This window comes from Dermacentor variabilis, chromosome 10 (assembly GCF_050947875.1).
Source record: "Dermacentor variabilis isolate Ectoservices chromosome 10, ASM5094787v1, whole genome shotgun sequence".
NCBI classification, from domain to species: domain Eukaryota; kingdom Metazoa; phylum Arthropoda; class Arachnida; order Ixodida; family Ixodidae; genus Dermacentor; species Dermacentor variabilis.
In genome coordinates, this window is record NC_134577.1 from 72511881 (window position 1) to 72529682 (window position 17802).

Sequence of the window (17802 nt, forward strand, 5' to 3'; positions counted from 1 at the left end):
TTGATAACTGCGAATTGAAATTTAGGTTTCTGTTTCGGGACAGCATTTCAAGTCTACTACACGAAGCGGCGTTAAGTGTGCGCGCTGGGTGCTTTAGCTTTCTTAAGGCTAGTAGCATACTGTTACGTTCGCCAATAAATAACAATGGTGGAAAAGTGCTTGAGTGCTGTGACCACGTGACCACGGTGAGGGGGCCACAGTCATTTTCGGAAAGTTGTCAATAGATTGATGTGCATCAGTGTCACCCGTAAGTGGAGGTCTGGAATTCTCGTGGCCGATATTTACACTGGTCACGGGACAGGATTTGCAACTTTCGAGATCTAAAAGGAGGTTAAAAAATAAATGGCAGAAGTCCTCCGGGCAAGCTCAGAGGCGAGCTAAATACCGATGTTAATAACGCTTTAGTATAGTGAACGGCAGCAGGAGATGGTGCCGGAACCTCGCGTCCTTCGATGGGCACCATGCCGTCGATAGAGTACGCATGATGAAGCAGCGGTATGTCCTAACGCAGTGACGGCTTTCAGGAGCCGCATGAAGAGCTGTGCACTGCGTGAACTCTTTTGACTGTTACTCAAACTCTTGGCCATTCGCGATATTCTAGTTGCCTGTGCCATTTGTCACGCACAGAAACAGATGGACACTGCGACCTGCAATCCTTTCATGTGGCACGAAGGAAACCTGGTTGGAATTTATTATCTCGACCCTGCGAGAAAAGTCAAAGGTATCGTTAATGTGCGTGCTACGCGAACTTATGAGTCACTTCTGCGGAGGCCCGCAGTCTAGAGATGTTTATGAAAAGAAAGAAGAATTATCTGCCACATCAGAGCACAAAACTACAAAAGAAACTCTTAGCAACATTCCAACACTTTGCGAGCTTCCGAAAAAGTGAGTTTACATTTAAAGTGTCTCGGTAGCTCTAATTGTCGAATAATTCAGCATCGCCCAGCGATTTGCTAGTCGGCTGGTTAGCTCAGGTGGCAGAGCGACTGTTTCGGAAAGCCATTGGTCCCGGTTACAATTCCCTTAACAAGACAACTTTTTCTTCAACTGCGAAGCCTTCTTTACGGAGTACCCAAGAAGTGAGTTCAACTTTTACGGCAAGCTGACGGCCCTCCGACTTTGATCTATTTCAATCACGCAAGTAGTTAAGAGTAAAAATCCGCCCTAGATATTGCATGCACACTTTCTCCTCTGTCAACGCCTTCTTTCACAGCCTCAGATTGCACATGACAGGTTTCTTACCAAACATAGTGCATCTTTGTGGGCGTGCACGAGGTGTTTAGGCAGTTCTAGGTGCTCGCACACTCGGAGGAGTTCAAGTGTAGTGGTAAACGGGGGCCATAGCCCCTCCGCAGAACGGAGCAAGGTGCGAAGGCGGACTTATGGGAAGTTGTACGATGGCGAACTAGGTCGGTCCGTGAGTCGTTTCAGGAGCGAACTCCCTGCCGCCGCCTTGCTTTATGTGTTGCCCTGGCAATTTTCGTGTTGCTAAACCGCGTTTCTGGAAATGTATTGGGGCAGGAAAAAGGTAAAATACATTTACAATGAACATTTGGAGCGACATGTTAAGGTTGCTTAATCCTTGGTGAGTTGGTATTCCATACTGACGAAGCATAGCGCGATAAACAAGCGACGAGAAAGAGACAGCACGAACGCGGATTAGCATGCTGGTTGGTCGGTTGAAAATCTTTATCGAGGTCCTGCAAGACGTGCGTGAGCGCGCAGCGGCCGACTCCCACGTGGCAACCATCAGGCCAAGCCTGTACTCCGCTCCGCGGGCAGCGGAGGGCCACTTCTCGCGTGGCAGAAGTAGTATCCGGGCTAGTGTACGTTGCCTTGCACTCCCGGAACACGTGCGCTATATATAGCGTGGCTACGTGCCCGCATGCGGGACAAGCGTCGTTAGGGAATACCTCGGGATAAATTGCGTGCAGGGTGCTGAGATTAGGGTACGCCTCCTCCTGCAGTAATCTGAGCGTAAGAGCTTGAGGCCTATAAAGTTTGGGGTGAGGGAGTGGGTACACTCTTCGCGCGAGGTAAAAACGTTTGGTAATTTAGCTGTACGTGGCGGGAGCGTCCCTGTTATCCGAAACCTCGCTGTCGCCGAGTTGTTGCCCGGAGCCGGCACGGTCGGTTAGCGCGCGCGCAGCCTCGTGGGCAGACTCGCTGAGGTTGGGGGAAGCGCCCTGGACCTGTCCAATGTGTGCGGGAAACCAGGTTAGTGCGGGATGTTTCACGGCATCGCCGCTGCCACTGCGGAGCACGCGCAGGGCATACTTGGAGACGACGCTGCTCTCGAAAGCTCTGATTGCCCACCTCGAATCACTGCAGATAGCATCTTTTTCGCCATCCAGCATGCCTAAGGCAACGGCCCCTTGCTCGGAAATCGCTGAGTCGTGGGTGCCGACCGATGCGGAGTCGGTGACTTGCTGTTTGAGGTCGACGATGAGCGCGGAGAAGGTGCGACCCCCGCGGTACACCGCCACGATGAGCACGATGGCGCTGACCTGGCAGAAAGGCTCGTCTTCCTTGAGGCCGTGTTTGTGGTTGGCAACCCGCCGGACCAGCGGAACCGCGGACTACCATGTTATTGCCAAAAACGCGAATATCTGACAGAGCGTAAGCACGTGCGAAAAACCTTAAGGATTAGCGGCTAAATAATCAATCTCTGACTTATGCAGCCCCGCAACGCGCAAGTCACCGGACGTCTTCATAAAGAAGGCTTCGGCAATATTCCGCGCTGTCTTAGCTTCGTGCTCTGGCACCACCCTATAGCGCCAGAATGCAATGGCTTACATCTGCATTTTCTGCATTGTAGCCACGAATCAGACGACTACAGTTGCTAGTCTGAGCTCATGTCGTGTTTCGTTTTTACGTCCCTTGTTTATCTCGCTCTCCTTCGTTAATATTTAAGGGATGTCATAAGGAATATATAGAACCAAATGATGCAGCAAAGCAAAGCAACCGCTGGAACTAAGAGACGCCTTAATCATCCTTGGGGCGAAGCTTCCAGCATTTGTCATCGCCACCTATCTGGCTGACACTAAAAAAATATCAAGATTTATTAAATTTTTGCAATCTAATCCTCTAGGTACATTATTCTTTAGGGGGTCAATTGAATTCGCTAGCAACCCAACTCTTCTGTGTTCGACTCTGTTTATGAGTACATTATTGGATCCCCTTGCCGAGCTCTTTATACCAGGAAATAAAAGGTCGCTACATAAAACAGTGAAAGAACCGTCGCTTGATGTTTTCGCAGCAGAGGCAAATAAGCAAAGCTGGGAGGGCGTGCTGCACTTCTGTGCTTCTGTGCTAGTCTCTTCGAAATAATAACTGTGGGCTCAGTCACCTATCATCAAAATCTTGTCTCTCGCATCAGCCACGTCCGTTGTTTACATATAACTGACCATTCACTTTAGAGTAACGGCAGACTTTCGCGCGTACGGTCGATAATGTCGAATGCCCCTCTTCCAAGCGTGTACAATTTGCTAAGACGCACCTTCCTTGCTGTAGAATTCGCGGGAACGTTCAAAAAATTTCTGATAGTTTAGGCGTGCTTTGCAACCAGGGAATACGTGAAAAAAAAAGGAGACAATTTGATGAAAAGGAAAACCAGCCGAACCCGAAACAATACACAAATGCGTGATATCTTCCGATGCGCCATACTAAAGCGATAACACTAACTCGTACATTCTAGCACAGTACCGGTACGTCGGCTTCCCGTTCAGCTGCTTTTTTTTCTGCTTTGATGTTAGCCTTTGTCTTCGTGGCCGCGGTTTCCCACGCTGTGGCAAGCGCGCTGAATTCGCCGAGCGTTTTTGGAGCACGCGACCTTGTGGTGGCCTTGTCACGCTACAAGCGGTGTAGCGGTATACGTGTCATTCGATGAAAACAGCGCCCATGGGATTTGACAGTTTTTGGACAGAGCTGCTTCCGCTGGCACGGAAAGGCTCGCCTGTACGTGACCGCGGTAGACTACGCGACGACCTTCCTTTATGGAGGACGTGGTAGTTTTCTGTTTGGATGGTGTGCCCGCAAATGGAAACGCCATACCCTTTTCCAGTAATTGATGCCCCACCCGTCGAAATACGTTACGGCAAGTGTCACTTCTTCATAAAGTTAAAATTCTGCCAAAGCGCGGTAGCACCACATTGCCCGAGGTAGGAAGTTTTTCCAAGTTGTCCTTTCATGGTGTCCTACGGCAACGTGAATTGCACTGTAGTAACTTGCACGAACTTGTTTGCATTTCTTTACTTACGATGTTTCCCTCCATTTCCTTAATATTACGGAAGGATTTTATTAGGATGGTAAAATGAAAGAAAAAACATAAAACGAAGAGAAAATATTTAAATAAAGGTTTCTGGTGTTTCGTGTTATTTTGTCGTAGTTTGTGCAGTGTTCTCTTCGTTGAGCCCAATTTATGCAGTGATCTTTTGTATGCTGTGCTGTGTAGTATTTTTAGACCCTGTAATCTCGTTTTATTTTCGTGCACTTACATTTTGCAGTTATTTTTATGCGTTGGAACTAATGCAGAAAAAGTATGTTGTCCGTTTGCTCCTTGTTCTTTTTCTTGTTTCTTTAAGGCTAGCGTTGCGCAAGGAGGGAACACTGAAGTACCCCACATAAGCTCAGCCACCTTCCACCATTACAAAAAAAAGAAAGATTATCACTCTACTGTTTCATTCAGCCCACCGCATGTACGTTCATAGATTTCACGGCTCATGTTTCAATAGGCTCCTTAAAATCGAATCCCAATGATTCATAAAACGAATAAACCTAGTGCAAACATATTCAATAGAGGCATAGGAGAGTGCATGACTTTCGGTTTTATATATTTCGAGAATAACGTTTTTATAAAATGCGCTTCGTCCCCGCTAATCAATCCTACATTAACGCTGCGCTTCCTTGTGTACGTGTGTGTGTGTGTGCATATGTTTTCTTTTTTTTCGTTTTTTCACTTTTTTATCCTTTTCTCTCTCTCACCTATCGCATCCTTTTGCCCCTCCCCCAGCACGGTGCAGCCAACCGGAGATAATCTCTGGTTGACCTCACTGTCTTTCCTATGCCTTTCTCTCTCTCTCTCTCTCTCTGGGCTTCCTTTCTGATAATTTCACAGCCACTTTTCCATAGCGTACGGACTAGATTTTCTACGCTTGGGTTCACTGCGAAATGTGTGACACCGTCGGGTGTCAATGACCAGATAGGTTAAAAAGCGTGCAGACACTAACTACGGTTTCCATCATGCAAGCATTATCCGTGTGTCAAATATGCTAATGAAGAAAAACAAACACGCATCTATCACCTCCTGTCCGCCTAGTAACCTTTATACGTTGATCATTTATAGCGCTTCTATACATTCTGCACACTAAGTACAAGCAGGCGGCCCGGTACACTAAGTCCATCTTACGCTGGAAGAGTAAAAGTGCCGAATTGGGACGTGCAAGCTTTTTAAGGAAAAAAACGAAAGAAACGCAAAAATACGGGCCAATCCGAGAACTCTGGTTTGCCTGGCGCACACCAAAGATGGAAAAGGATGCACAGAAAGGCACGGAGGGTAACCAGAGGCAGTTCCAGTTGGCTACCCTGCACAGGGGGAGGGAGTTGGACGATAAAAAGTGAAAAAAGCGGAAGTGGGAGATAAAGAGAGAGAAAGGGAAACGAGCAGAAACAAACCGCGTACACTAGAGCCGTAGGGGGCGGCGTTCTTAAGATCTATCGTGAAGGCGTGTAGACCGACGCAACCTTAGTAACGCGAGTAAGGCCTTCATCGCGGATGTTCTTTGGAAGCACTGACCTAAAGCTTCTAGTTCTGATAGTGGACAATTGCCCAACTGGTCCAGCAATCTGCACATCACTTATCTCTGAGTACTATATCACAGGCAGACGAGCTCACCAAGAATTTGATCTTCCCGCGCGAGCGTTACTTCCAAACAAAGATGCTTCCTCTTCAGTTATAGACGCAAGCAATCGAAATTTGAGTAGCATAGCAGCACGAAGCGAACATTTGGAGGTAGAGAAAAAATAGCTTACTCTGTGGACTATGTAGAAAGCACCATTTGCTTTACCGGCCGTTACTTTTCACCTCCATTTCAGCATTGCTTGAAACAATATTATTAGTAATAAAAAACCTGCAATGAAAAGCACCGTTCTTGGTATAAATATGCTTTAATACGTGCTTCGTAAAACGTATCAAGCCGCTGGTATCATTTCTTTGGGACAAAGAATATACGGTCCGCGTTTTTGTTTCCAGTACGAAACATGTCCGTGGCCTCCGTTCTAATTTCAGCTTGCATAGGGATATGTTGAGAGCTAGTTCTCTTAATTTGGGAACACAATAAGCCACAAGTTTCACTTCAAGAACATCTTCAGTGCTGAGAAAATCTGGCCTTCTAGCCACAAAAATAAAGCGAGAGGGGGAGATGGAAACACATAAAAAAGAATGAGATATATATCTAAGCAGCGAAAGCTTCTCAGGTGTGTCATGTTTTACAAAATGACAGTGTTTTTGGCGGACTCGAATCCGGTATTTTAATATTCAGTAGAATTTACTATAAACCTTCTTGCTCACCTCAGCAACCGCAATATGAACGTTTGCACACCGGATTGTGTCAGGAAGGCAAAGTCAGGGGGAGCATAAAGCACGCGCTGCTGAAGCGTGAAAAGTTGAAAAGAGCCCCTCCTATTTTTTCCATCGTGACGGGCTTTATGGCCAATAAGCTGTGAAAAGTCTTACGTCAAATAAAATAGAAGACTTCTGTGAAATAATGGAAAAAGTAGCTGAGCATTCATGGAAAACATAGAACGAGGAGGCCACAAAAGCTTTAATGAAAAAAGAAAAGCTCTGGTGCTTTGCTTTCCACAGCACAAATGCGGCTGCCGTTCTCACGTCCAAGGTATGATGAACGATTTCCTCGAAAGAACCGGAAACACTTTAAACAGCTGGAGAGATATCATTCCGCTAGCTGCCCTCCAAACGATTTCATCACTTTGCGGCTAAAGGAAATAAATGCGTGCTGAAGTGAATAATAGTAGAGCAAAAGCTCTTGAAGGTCACAATCCAGAACAGACCTCGATTTCTCTTTATTTTTTTCAAAATAGGAACATTTTTGCGAAAAGTCCTGTAGCAGTTTCCTAAATCATGGTAAACAGGCAGCGCATAGAGTTGAGTTATTTCTTCCCTATAAAGAAAACTAAAGCACCCTGCCCCCCTCTCCTCCGCCCAATGTGTGGGTTAATAAACAATGCTTCTATGATCAGTTTATTAATCATCAACTTTCTCTGCAACATACGTCCGTTTTTTTTCTTTTCTTTTTCTTTTCATGTTCATTTGCAAATTTCTTTCGTTTACGTGCAAACATTTCAATGAGTACATTCCTTAAACCATATTTTACTGTTCTCCAGTTTTTTAATCCTCGTTCTGGCTTGCTTTTATATGCTCCTCATGCTATGCATATCCTTCAGCAATTTTATTATATTTCAGAATTAAATTTATTTAGCAAATGCACGTGTGTGGTGCTCGCTCCCCGAAGTGTGTAGTATGTATTGTGCTGCAGATTCTGAATAGCAAACTTGCCGGTGACCATTTTCTTGAGAAAATGGTGTGCAACAAATGGTTTGGAGAAAAAAAAAATGTGCAGATATTTATACACGACGATTGTAGATGTACGCGTATAGCGAAAGGCTTCTAGGAAGAAGTTCTGTTTATTAAAATAATTATGTTCGCAAAGTATTACCATTTGTACCAGGGAGGATATTGCAGTAGTGTATGTATTTCAATGCATAATTCTGCGGAGAAGAGAGCCGTTAACCTGCTTACCTGAAACGCCAGCTTAGGTAGTTATACATGTAAGACGATTTGTCATTTGTATGACCATTTCAGATGGCGCTAGCACCAGCGTGCAAGGCTACTGCACTCATCATCCGCCATCACAGGCAGCGAGGGCTCTACGATAGCATCGTCAGCAAGCACTCCATGACAGCATCTAAACCTTCTGCTTCTCCGGATCTCTGGCGTGACAGCACATAGGTTTCAAAGATCTATATGACTCGGAGACCGGCGCCGAATGCTGTACGGGGCCGTCTGCACCGGCTCCTTTATATCGACGGTGAATTGCCGACCACAAAACAACCTATCGGCTGAAAAACGATAAAAGAATAATAAAAAGCACTTTGCTTTAAAAATGAAAGAGATTTGTTATGTCTTCTTTCCTTAGATTTACCTTCTTTTACAGTGCGATCGATTTGAACATTATATACCTTGCATGAAAGCCGTGTTTGTATTTTGTTTGCCATCTGCCTGTTGTCGATGACGAAAGTTAATATTTACGTAACACTCTACAGGAAACAATTGAGGAAATAAAAGAATACGGGAAAATGATATGGTATGTTTATTCTTTAATTTAAATGTCTCTATTGACAGGAAAAGGTAAACGAAAGGGCATGAAAAGTCAACTAAAGGGAAGCAAAACCTGAGCACACAACTTCGGCATTCAGTGCGCCGTGCTCAAACCCGCCGTGGTTTTAGATGCTCCTTTGTTAACACTCCTGGGGTTCATCAGATGCAGGCGCAAAAATGCCCAAGAATATTTAAAGGAGCAAAAGCACCGCAGCAGGGGAATCGTATAGCAGTGGGAAGACCAACACACGATCTCTGCCTTCAGCGTGCGGTGTTCTGTCAAAATAAGTGTGGTTGCGGCAGCGCCCATGTTAAATTCCTTGAGCAAGTAACTATTTCTGTGTATGACATAAACCATGGCAGGGCTGACAAGCGAAAGTTCTCCTCTATTCCACTTCCGTTTCTCTTCTTTTTCCTGTGTGCAAAATATGTGCGTCGCAACTTCTTGCCTTTTTCATCATTCACATATAAATGTACGTTTTAATCACAAAATAAATACGAACCTTAGATACCCATCACTTTCCTTGGCTTCGCTTTCTGGTTGTCCTCATACATATACATACATATATGATTAGTACTAAACATCAAACTTCTGGCTCCGGTAACTCTTGCGGCCTAATGCATAGTGAGGGTGTCGATTTTGCTTGACGGCCAGGAGGCAGCTTACGAAGGCCCACCAGCTCTTTTATAGAATCCTATCCTACATGACATCCGCAGTTTAATGGGAGTAAGTAACATATGCACTGATATTATCACTTGTGGCAGTGGCCAGCATATCCATACATATATTAATTATACATAAACGTAAACACCCACGTTATAAAACAGCGGTAATAGCTGCCGGCGTCTATCAATTGGAATTAACTGGTGCTGGGTGGGTCTTTAACTTTCGGATAGTGTTCTTGTGCACCAAAATGTGAGAACATTAGCATCCTCAGAACGAGCAATACGATTACATTTCGGCTGATGGAAACATTCTTTAATTGACAAATTCGCCGATGATTACGATGCTGCCTAATGCGAAATTTGAGCGACGCTTTACACTTCCCGTGCGGCACGTTGCAAATGGAGCGCAGTGCAGCGCAACTGCCTCGCTAATCGGGAGAGGCAGCGCGTGTGTGACGCGTGGTCGCTATTCAGAGCAGCAGCCGCAGACAACCTCCACTCATACAGCGCTTTGTTTTCGCAGAGATGACGCGCCCTAGTCTGGGGCCATCTAGTAGTCATTATCGCCGCAAAGCCCCTCGTGCTCAGCCCTACGCTTGTGTTCTCCCGCCTTTGCCATGCCCTCCTCATCCGCTTGCGCCTCGCGCTCTCTTCTCTCTCGCTGCTTTTTCATCCCTCGCTCCGCTCCGCGATCGCTTTCATCTTTCGCTCTGTTCGTTCGCTCGGTTACGAGGTGGGATGTCGACGCAGGAACGGGCGCCTAAGAGATGCACTCTAAAAAAGTGGTAACACACGATTGACGTCTTTCTTTTGTCGCACTATACAAGAGCGACTTTCTAGACATAGCAATAGGATAGTACGTTTACTTTTAGTGCTTGGATTTTCTTCAATATTGCTTTTGATGGATCTATACATCCAAATAAAGTTTTTGCATATGCGTTATTTTTTCTGGAATAAACTTAAATTTCGTCTTTGCTTTACTTTGCTCTAGAGGATTATTGCTAAATAATTTAGCCCTTGAGACTCGCGGCCCGTAATTACTCTTCTTACTAATATAGAACCTGCTCTAGCAAAATAAGTGTGATAATTAACTGCGCATGCAGATAATGTAAGAATAGAAATCGCCCACGAGTCCTACGCGTGCCCCTAGCTGGCCGACTTGATGCCCCGGGGCGCCTAAAGAGGGTGCCGCTATTCAATTTCGTTCTCAGCATTCCCGTTTACCCTTCGTAAACCCCAATGCCTAGAGGGAAAAGCCGGAGACGGGCTACCATATCGACCACCTACCGTTGCGCGAGAGCGCATACAGGCGAGATTCGCATTAGCAATTCATATAAGGCGACGCGTTCAACCTAGCGACTAAGCGGTTCACTTATTCTTCTAGGGAAGCACCGGAGAGAAAAAAGGCGTAGGGAAGAAATCGCCTTGCCACGAAAGAGATCACCGGATTTGCTCCATGATGGCGATCATCCCCCATTCTTCCCTTTTCTCCTTTCATTTGTGTTCTACTATCGCAAGGAGCGATTTATTAGGGCAACAGACAAAGCAGGTTGCTTCGCAACCATCATTGATCGCCTAGAACAACTGCAGTCGCGACACGGTTTACCATAAGATGCACAAGAGGGCGTAGTCTGCTACTATACTTTAGTGAAAGCACTTTGCAAAACACGTAGATGATCCCTGAGAAACCTATAGTGGCATAATTGTCCTCTTTTGTTTCAAACTGCAGCAGTGCGATTGTTTTGCGACATTGAGTAACTCTCCCAACAAATGCTGTATTGACGATGGTAGATATGTGTTTGCGTAAAACCTTCAGCGTAAGGCGATTCAGACGTCGCTTAGTTTGATCGCCTAGCCGTCCACAATTGAAAACTACTACGACGATGTACGAAAATACTACTCACACTTGCCTTGCGGGTTTTGTGGCTATAAACTTGAAACTGAGTGGGCCGCAAGTGGCTGGTTAGACTTGCCGGCATGTGAAAATAATAAGTTTGCATACTAGTTCGACAGACTTTTGGTTTTGTCAATACGCCAACATGTATTCCTATAATACATATAGCTACATATTCATGTTCATATTCCCATAATACATATATACATATTTCTATAATATATAGCTAGGTTTGGGAGCACGCGCAAGTACTAGAATTAACCCCGACTTCACCCTCGCTATGATTATCGTATGCCAACATACGAAGCATATTATCAAAGCGCGATCTCATCTCTTTCTTCTTGGAAGACAGTAAATCGGACAATATTGCTTTCACAGAGACATGGCTGCATTCTGCAATAACGAATGATGAAATTTTTTTTCATTTTCAAACATGTACGACATATATAGGTGTGACGGCTCTATTAAAAGAGGAGGCGGTGTATTGATTGGTGTAAAGAAAGCCATTACGTCATTTTTGGTCAAAACTAATTCGGACCTCGAGATTGTCTGCGTGGCCTGCACGATCTCATCTTCTAGGTTACTAATAGGTAATTGTTACCGTGCACCAGATTCTAACCATTCTTTCATCAATACTCTTCGCGACACAATCAACAAAGCCATTGAACTCTTCCCTGCGGATTTAATTTATCTTCTTGGGGATTTCAATCATCCACTAATCGATTGGACGAATTTTGTCGCGCATTTTGTCACGCGAGCACAGGCAAATATAAAGACATCACACTCGATGAACGCGGACACTCGTTGTCAAAACGTGCGCAGCAGCGGCCTTCGTGACCTTCGTGCTGCCTCTCGCTTCAACGCGAACTAAGCGGCGAGAACACAGCGTCCACGAAGCTATGAGCACCCGGCTCATGTACTGATCGCAGATTGCTTGCATGCAAGATAAGGCCTGCGCGGGCGCCATACGTAGCCGCTGCCAAAGTAGAACGCCCCCTCCCCTCCCTCCCCTCCCTGCGGTGCCTTGCGCGCGACGGAAGACTGTGCGCTTTCTCGCCGCTTTCTTCCCGTGCGCGCGCGAGAATGAGCCGCTAGCGTCAGTTCATCTTCGCACTTTTTCACTTGCACATGCAACGTACGGCACGCGGTGACGATCTTATCGCCTTTGGACTATATACCGAACATCTTGCCGACGCAGTCGGCGTCGGCAGAATCCATATAATTCTTATCGCAATAAAAATCAACAATCCAAGTATCTTATTTGTGGTTTGTGGTCCAGCAACCACTTATCTGTGGCACCCACCACAGTTTTCTACAAATGTTCTCGCAGTTTAGCGAGCACGGCTCAGGGTTTGGTCCGTCTGCGGTGGAATAGACGTGAGTGTTGCTGAATAGCTGACACTGCTCAGTATATACCTACTAACGGTTGTATAAATCCCGTAATGTTCTGTACATGGATATCATTATTAGATTTAGTGCCACTTCGATTAAACGCGTCTAAATCTTAAACAAGTTGAAACGTCCTAAAAATGTTACCGTGCAAATTTTTATGTAACTCTTACTTCATCGTCCTTACATCACCACATTTACTTGTGAAGACGTGTCGTTCTCAATATCTTGCAGTTCTATCGAGCTCACAATCTAAATATAGTCCCGACACACTTCAGCCGAACTACGTGTAGGTATACACAAATTTACACCACCTATACATAGCTACGATAGTTTAACATCCCGACACCTCGCAATGGGCTTGAGAGACTTATACAATGGGGACTTGGGCTACTTGGTCGAAGTTCATGACGCTAATGCAGTGCAAAACACCTATGTGTGGGAAGATAGGCATGTGGTTAGCGGAAAAAGCTGCAAACACAGACGCGTTGATTTTTTTACCGCTTTTCTCTTTCCTCTGTCTTTCTCTCTCCCCTAAGTACGCAACAATCTTCCCGCACTTGGTGCATTGAGCTGCGTTCACCTTAGGAGGGACTCCTTAAAGGAATGCCCTGTATTAACTTTGAACACATAGGGTTCTTTACCATGGACGCAAATCTAAGTGCACCAGCGTTTTTGTACTTTGCACACAGGGAAAGGCAGCCGCCACGGCTGGGAGTCGCACCGGCGACCTGCTGCTCTGCAGCAGAACGCGATATCCCCTGAGCCATCACGGCAACTAGTGAGGAGAGTAAAGCAGTAGGAGATTCGCGCATTTGCCGGACACATGTCAAGGGACGCATCGGTACCTACGTATGCCGTCACTTTCCTACGTCTTCCTTCTGATAACTCTACACCCTTATACCAAAGGGTAACGTGAAACACCGAAGACAGGACACCGACGACGGCATAGGCATGCGAAGAAGCGTGGATTGGAGTTGCAAGTAACTGACAATGTTAAAGTAATATAAACAAATCCTAGAAATGGGCCGAGCAAAAGTAATTAGAGTAAATAGTTTTGCTTCAAGCCATTTTTCTTTGTGCGACCCCATTTTAAGCGACTAGTCTCTCTGTGTCCGCAACCAAGAATACGCGACGAAGAGAGGCCCCGCACACACGAACCTTTCCAGTCAGGAACTGAGACGCCGGACCATGTTGTTGCAACTACAGTCGAGATCTGTGGAAAAGCTATTCCTCTTGATTACGGCTGACAGTGAGCGATGACCACTCCGTGAACGAGGGCGTCCGCTGAAAATACGTGCTTCTTCATTCTAAGTAGAGGCTACGAAGAACTAAGAAAAAAACAGTCTGGTTATTTTTTAAATCATGAGCGGGTAAAAAAGTTTATTAGCCAGCACTTTCTTGAAAGGGAAGTGATCCTTTTGCTTAAGACTGAATTCTGTTACGGTGAAATTTATGCAACATGATTCTGTAGTTGTCTATAGTATCATGTTTGTATTGCATCAGACGCGCATACGCTCTATGCATGTGCACTGGCCAGCATGCTATCTGTAACACGTGGCTGTTATCATGCAGCCGCCGGTACACTACATATGTTGGGAAGCAATCCCGAATAAACGCTCTTCTTCTGGTTGCTTTCACGCTGCGTGTTTATTGTTGGACACCGGAACACTGCTCGCTGATCAGGTGTACTCAGAAAATTAAAACTCAGGATAAAATGACTGCTAAATAAGGAACAACAGGTATGATTTGGTATGATTCCAATTCGACCCAGCGCGTCCATGGCAAAAGCGCCTAACCCATGCAACTTCTGTAGTTCGGGGTTTGGGGCAAAAAACACTAAAACAGAAGCATATCTTTTGTTTCTTCAAAAATATTTCGTTATACGCCTGTGCTCTGCTTTCACACGCCTAATGCATACACTTGTTTCTGTCTATGCCGCTATTCTTTTTTTTTTTTTTAGATACGCGTATTGCTCCGGCAACACTCCGCAAACGCCATGCTGCTTTCAGGCAAGAAAACACGGTACGTGCGGGAAACGACGCGTCATAAACGCGATTGAAACTCCCATCTCACAACTTCCCTCCTTGCCTCTTTCGCCTCTAGCCCCTTCTTGTCCACTGTTTCTCTCTCTCTCTCTTCCATTGTAGTCACTTCCCACTGCATTTCATCGTTCTCATGCTTGCATTGTAGTGGCGCAAGGCCGTTTGTTCTTCCACTCTGTGTTCGGCAGACGAGGCTGATGTTTTCTTTTTTTTTTTCTCCTTTTAACATTTTAATCGGTATTATACGGACGCGTACGCTGGACAACGCATTTTCCTCCGGCACACTTTATCGCCTTCCCGCGCAAGACTCGGTTTCCGGGTTTCATAAGTGCACATCACTTCAAAGTTATATATGATGGCAACGTTACTCATTCACTGTAAACGCCACAGGACGTTTGTCACTGCCACCTCGCTGGCGCTGCTTAACCACTACTAGAGCGAACGTACATCGCATCACCACACGTTCATAAGCATTGTAGGAGCAAAAAAAAAAAGAGAACGCCTCTAGTACATTATTAATACATGTAGATGTTAAAACAAGTGAAGAAAAGACTTGCATTAGATCTTATAATCGAAGAAAGGATGCCGGAAAGGAGTACGAGGTAAATTTTTTTCGAACTCCATTTTTATCCATTGAGAAGGAAGAGCTTGACTATAAGGCGAAAAAAAAAAGGGGGGGGTCGAACTTTTTTTATTATTGTCACGCTAAAGCCCCAAAGCTTACATGCGCGTCTAGTTGACAAAATGTCAGGTCATGCGTGTCAAGTTTATTACTACCTAAAAAATAGTATTATTCTGCTGCGAGTTATCAGTAACAGCCATGTTTATGCAGTATTATCATCTAGCGGAATTAATGAATGCAATCAACGCTAAAAGAAGGCGCACACTCAGGCATGCCGTTTCATGGGAGTGGGGATTTCTAGTGCTAAATTCGCTCAACAGTAACACAAGACCAATTTGCTCAACAATTACTATTTTTCAACGATATGATTGTCTTAGATTTGCTATTCGGTTTCGAAACAAGCCTCCTTCTAATTGCCCTGATCTTAGACGAATATACATAAAAATATATATGCAGGACACAAAAAATATATCCTCTAAACTTTACATCGAGACAGCGAGATAGAAAGTATTTAGAAGAAAAACAGTTTTCTGTCGCCGCATGTTGATCTACCTACAACTACTCTCGAAGTGAAATAGCAAAGGTAGATGAACACCCTGTAGAAAACGTTGACGTCGACAAACGAATGAAATGATCGCGAAGCTTCTGATGTATTGTTACTAAGGCTGCTCCAGATTTTTGAAGATGGCTTTTAAGACAAAAAAACAAGCAAGATATTATTTCTTATCATCTACTGAGAGTCAGCCTCAGTTTTCAATTATAAAAATATAAACATGCTTATAAAATATAACATGCTGTTCAAACAGCATGTTATATTTTTTTTCCTCGAGGCATCAAAAGGAGGAAAACACGTTATTGCGCTGTTTTGACAATCAAGGCCAGAGACTCAGCCTTGCAGTAGAGTTGAGATCGTATTGCAGCAGTGTTCATTACGCCGCGCAGCTCTATACTTGCTGTGAATATGGACAACTGAAGCGTAACACCACCATTCTGTGCGGAAATTTCTGAATTATTGTTGCACGAATGACGCAGGCCGCTAAGGCATGTTTTTTATCTCGTCTTGAAATAGGGATTTCTAAGTGCGCGTGCACACGCATAAGACATGGAAGCAGAATAGGACTCACGATAAGCAATAACATCAGAATCGGTATCTACTTGTGATTGTGGGCTACAGCCCACGAGCTGCCAAGGTGCAGACGCCAAAATCTAGCACACATGGAAAATGCAAAAGTTCGGCCACGGAATTCCATCCGTAGCTAAATTTTTATTCCCAAATTAAATTTGTTCTCAACAGGAAGCCTCAGCGAAAAGGTTTAAGAGCAGTTCTTACATTTTCTGTCACTACCAAATCATAGGCCGTTACCCCATTGCCTTTTCTTTTTTATACTACGTGTATTTTGTTCCGTCCTTTTCCATGTATTTCGGTGAAGCGGAAGCCGGCCAGAAGTAAGGTGGTCACGCGCGCACTTTGCTAGACATACAACTGCTGCAGTTTACTGCCAACAACAAACAAACATTAAGAATAAAGAAAGCAAGAAAGGAAACGAAAGCTTTATATTCGTGCTCTTGAAATTTTTACATTATGCGTCTGTGCGCACTTCGCGAGAACGACTCAAAGCACCTACCGGAAGGTCAAGGCACGCCGAAAAAAAAAAAGATGTACTGTCCACGTGCGCCTGCATTTCAGCTCTAGGTGTGGGAAGCGAAGAGGGACATTGCACCCCATGTGATCGCACTGCCATTGCAACAAGAGCGTGTCTGCCGGTTTGCACGAGCCGAACCGCCGCTTTGCATCTCGAGCTGCTTAGACGGCATCGGAGACAGCCCTGGGAACGTGGCGCCATCTGGGGAGCGAATTGAGAGCGAGGGTAAGTAAAAATGTATGGAGGGAGACGAGGGCGAGAAGACTATAAATTGACGAGGGCCGGCCGCTATCGGACGTGGTCGTCTTGGCAAGCAATTCATTTTTGCGGGTGCATACCACATAATGAGGAGAGCGTAGACTCGACGCACCCTCGCCATTCCGTGGAGAGGGAGAGGCTACCGGCAGCTGGTAGATGCACTGCTGGTAAAGTCATATGGGGCAATTTTCGGTCTTTATGGAGAGCTTACTAACCGCCTTCATTTTCACAAGTGTAGGGCAAACAAACGATAACAAAGTTCTACGCTTATCTGCTGCGAACGCATATGTCGAATTATCATTAAACCGGCTGTATAGCCAACAGGGAGAAGCGGGCTAGTTGGTGGTCGATATTTATAGTGAGTCTGAAAATTACGGCACTGCAAAGATAATTAGTTAGGGGCTGCTTTTGATGCAAAATTCGTTGTTACCATTCTAATGTATAAGCGGTGTGTTGTTATAGAGGATACAAACTTAGCATGCGACCATCGATTGTTGGTTGAACGTGAGGTAAATTCAGCAGACTATTGTTTCCGGTTTACAGGTAGGTGCGGTGAGTCATATAGGCGACTTTTATAACGAAAGCTCTACATGACTAACCTTCCGTAGTTTTTCAGTGCCCATTAACAGAAAGGGGCTGAGCGATTTCTAACAAACCCATAGACAATGGGTTTCATTGTTTGCTTGTTGTGTGATCACGTGCGGATGCAGTGCGGTGACGAAGATGTCAAAATGCGGAACAAACTAGAACACTCGCCGTGAAAAATAGCGTGGCGTGAAGGTTATCGCAGTACATAAGCTGAAGAGGCGTCGGCGCTAAATATAGCCGCGTTGACGATGGGGCGGACACGTATAGTTTGTACACCTGAAGAACAGCATGCGTACGAGGAG